Source organism: Corvus brachyrhynchos, unplaced genomic scaffold (assembly GCF_000691975.1).
Source record: "Corvus brachyrhynchos isolate BGI_N302 unplaced genomic scaffold, ASM69197v1 scaffold200, whole genome shotgun sequence".
NCBI lineage: Eukaryota > Metazoa > Chordata > Aves > Passeriformes > Corvidae > Corvus > Corvus brachyrhynchos.
Window position 1 is genome coordinate 6,653,763 of NW_008236184.1, and position 3,870 is coordinate 6,657,632.

Sequence of the window (3,870 nt, forward strand, 5' to 3'; positions counted from 1 at the left end):
TCTCTCATCATCCTCTCTCCACACGGACAGTGTCTCTTCTCTGTGGCGCCCTGCGTGTCTGGGATTTGAGGAACGTCAGACCAGGATTTGTTTTTACTTTAAGGATTTATTTTATAGATTTTAACCTATTTATTTTGTGAATTAGGGGAATAGGTGAGTGAAGGCCAGGGACTGTAGGCAGAGCCAGACTGGGCAGCAATACCTCCTGCACATGAATGCACAGGCTCTGTACCATCTGTGACTTTAGATGCTGTTTTGGGTAGGTGGGGAGCTGGCTTCTGTGGAGAGCAGGAGCAATCCTGTGCTGCCATATGGCCCCACAGACAGCACTGCGCTGGCTCTGCCTGCGCTGTGCCGGGGGACCGTGGCAAATTGCTCCCACGACTCTCTTTGCGTGTTCCTCTTCCGCCCCTGGCCTGTTCAGAGGTGAGTCATTCATAGAGGGGTGGCCTGGGTGGTGTATGTGATCTCGGTGGGGGCTGAAGTTGCCCCCACCTTGGAAATACCTCCTAATAATTATAAAAGGTACAAAGAGGATGATCACGAAGAGAGTCTGGGGGCAAAGCACTGTGGGAGAGAGCAGTGAGCCCCTTTCAGAAGGCTGAATTCCTTGCATAGACTGCATTTTCTGCCTGGGGTGTAGTGTTGCTGGCTGGCAGCCTTTCCAAGCCTGCGGCCTCCTGCACGGATCACGCTGCTGGGAGAGGGGGGAGGGTGCTGTGTTCCACCGTCCTGCAGTCACCCCTGGGCTCAGGGCTAAAAGCCTTGGCACACACGGCTTGGCTCCAGCTGGGTTTAACATGTCATCACGGAGGGAGCTGCCTACCCCACTCCTGGTGGTGCAGAGCTTGGTGCTTCGGCTGTCGCTGAGAGCAATTTGCTGTAATGCTCTTCACCTCCTCACCTGCAGTAGGTAATTTTTACTGAGTGGCCTATTATGGTGTTCAGGATAATCAGTGCAACGGGGCTGGGAGGTGTTTTGTGGCTCAGGATGGCTTTGCAAGCTAAACCTTAGTTGAGGAGTTAAAAATAATGTTGAGTATGTGTCATCTTTGTTTGCCTTTTCCCCTCAAGCATCTCCTTTCGCTGCCTCCCTATGGGAAAACCTCTCACTTAGCAGCACTTCTGGAGCAGCCCCTTCCATCAGAACGTGTTTGTGGGAAGAGAACAGCCCCTCCAAGGATCCTGTGGCCCCAGGGTGCGCAGTGTGTTGGAGCCTGTCCTGCACTCGCTGTGACCTGCACACACATCCGTGCAGCGTGTCTGAGTGGTAGGACCTGCTCTCCAGTCCTCTCCTCCCCTGCCTGCTTCTTTTTCCTCCCAGCACCAGCTGTTTGCAGCACAGCTCTGAGTTGCACTAGAGGTGCTGCACATGTCCTGCCTCATCTATTCCACCCTGGTACTCCTGGGGATGAGGCAGGTGGAACGCAGGGGATCAGAGCGTGCTGTGGTGTTGGCCCAAGCTGATGCAGATGCTTACGGAGTAGCAATGAGCCCAGCCAGCAAGTCTGTCTCTGCCTGACCCTTTCAGAGCCGACATCCAGGGGTCTTGTTCAGTCCTGCATCAAAGAAACCTTTTCACTTCTCTTGCTTTGATTTGGTGTTGCTTTCTGTGCTCAAAAGATCCCAGTTGAAGTTCCCTGTCCTCTCCTTCATGGAGGAGGCCGCAGGCTGCTTCTTTCAGAGCTTGCAGAGGTGTTTTTTTCCAGCCTATCCCTATCCCCACTATCCCTATCCTCTTGCTGTAAAAGGAATATGATGGAGCTGCTCAGCCTCTGAAGTCCACCCCAGGAATTCTGAGACGGCACTAACTGACAAACCTGTTTGCTGGGCATTGCCAGAGTTGAACCCCTGGCACCCACGGAGCTCTCGGCCTGTCGTGGCTCTGCCAGGAGCTGTGATTCGTCTTGGGAAGTGTGGCTGTTCCTGTGTGCTGCTCCAAGCGAGAGGGACACTGCACTCACTAATCAGGATCGCTGTTTGGTCACACTCCTCTGCATCCAATGAGGCTCTTTCAGGGGTGCATTTCTTGGCTCTTTGCTTGAGCCGTTCCAGCACGGTGGGTAGATGGGGCTGGCTTAAGGTGAAGGGCAGGATTTGGTTCTCAACTGGGAATTTCAAGCTTGCAGGACCAGGTCTGGCAAGTGAAAGCCAGGAATAACCAGGATAGGTTATTGCCTGGTAACCCAGGGAGCCCAGGAGGCTCTGTCACTTTTTGTACACCAAGATGATGCCACTTAATAATGAACAACAGAGAGACAGGTGACCCAACATGAAGTGGAGGAAGCAGAAATGCCAACAGATTTCATCTTTTCAGAAGGATTCCTGCCTCCCATCATGATCTTCCTGGGTACATGACCCTCCAGAGCCTGCCAAAATATTATCATTTTCACCTGTAGGATGAGAAGAGAATAATGGGAAAGAGGATTAAGGATATCTGCTGCCAGGAGAGCATTGTTTTGATGGTGCCATCCTGAATATGCACTGGCATTTGATGGATTTTCTTTTAAACTCTTGGGTTCAGCAAGTTTTATTAACGTGAACTTAAAAGGTTTTGTAATCTGTAGAAATTACTGTGTTAAAGTGGTCTGCAGTGTGTATTTGAGAATACTAAAGCAGTTGGCTGAATTAAGGTCTTACATATTAATGTATTTTTCAAATTTTTCCAGGAAAACATTTTTCATTCCATTTGTATTGAATTGGAAAACTAAACGTGGCGGACAGCTGGTGGGAGAATTTGGTCTGTAGCTGCTGCGGAGAGCAATGAGTTGCTTGAAACATGTGATAACTATTTAAATTAAAGAAAAACACTAATGACAGCTGAGAATATGCCGAGGTTAAAATGGGTCATGCAAAAGCATTTCATTTTCCAAACTGTACATACTTTCTCAAGCTCACACTGCAATAAAGCATGTATGTGTGTGCATGGATGTTTGTGTGTGTGAGAGATGGAAAGAAAACTTCAAGTCTGAAGTCCTGCAAAATCCAAAGCTATGATGGATGTTCTTGGAAAGCGGTGGTGAGACAAGCACATATTGTGCTGGAGGGCCAGGAGGTCACTTGGGGTCTTTCTGAGCACAGTGCTGTGCTCGGCCCAGCATTCAAGTGTGTTTTTTGGCTGAAATTTATGTTCATTGTGCCACGTTTGGGGTTTCTGGCACTTGTGTTACAGCATTGTTAGATGGATTTGTCTGGCAGGGTGGGTTTCACAGCAAAGGCGGTTTAACAGAGATGGATAAAGCAGAAGCCGGTTTTTCTGGTGGAAAAGAGTACAGGCTTTCTGCCCCCATCCAGGAGCCTGCATGAATATTCAAAACTCCACTGTGTGACTGAGATGCCTTCCGGTTATGCTGTTGATAGGACAGATGCTGACAGCCCCGGGGGAGGATTTCTGCTGCCGGGTTTTGCTGTGTGCGTGGAAGGGGAGGAAGAGGAGGCAGCTGTGCATTGCGGTCCAAGAGTGATTCCAAACCTTAGTGTTTTATCTCCAAAACAAGTTCAGCCTCTTTACTATGGAAGGACACATATAGAGAGAGGTGACCGTTGGAAAGCAAACAAGTGTCCTGGCATGTATGAAATCCATCCTCCTCTTAGCAAGGTGTCTGGATCCCCTTGGCTGCCTCCCATCTGGTTGAGTAGGATGAAGTTGGTTTTTGCAGGTAGGAGAGGGTGGGTCAAAACTCTTACAGGCTCTGCCTCTGGTCTCCAGCACTGCCAGCCTGTGGGCAGTTGATTTGTGTAAGGAGCTTGACATCCGGCTTGTTCTTCCTCTTGCCTTGTTTTAATTTCCTGTGGCTGGAGGGATGCTGTGAGGCAAGGGGGGAACTCTCATCTCTGGGGTTGTGGCGTTTTCCCTCTGTGTCTCCTTCT

At 49.8% G+C, this 3,870-nt stretch overlaps 1 protein-coding gene across 4 annotated transcripts in view; it reads left to right on the forward strand.

The window, feature by feature from the left end:
• The window catches only part of IGDCC4 (immunoglobulin superfamily DCC subclass member 4), a 56,273-nt gene that overhangs the window by 3,157 nt on the left and 49,246 nt on the right, over window positions 1-3,870 (forward strand). The window lies entirely within an intron of this gene.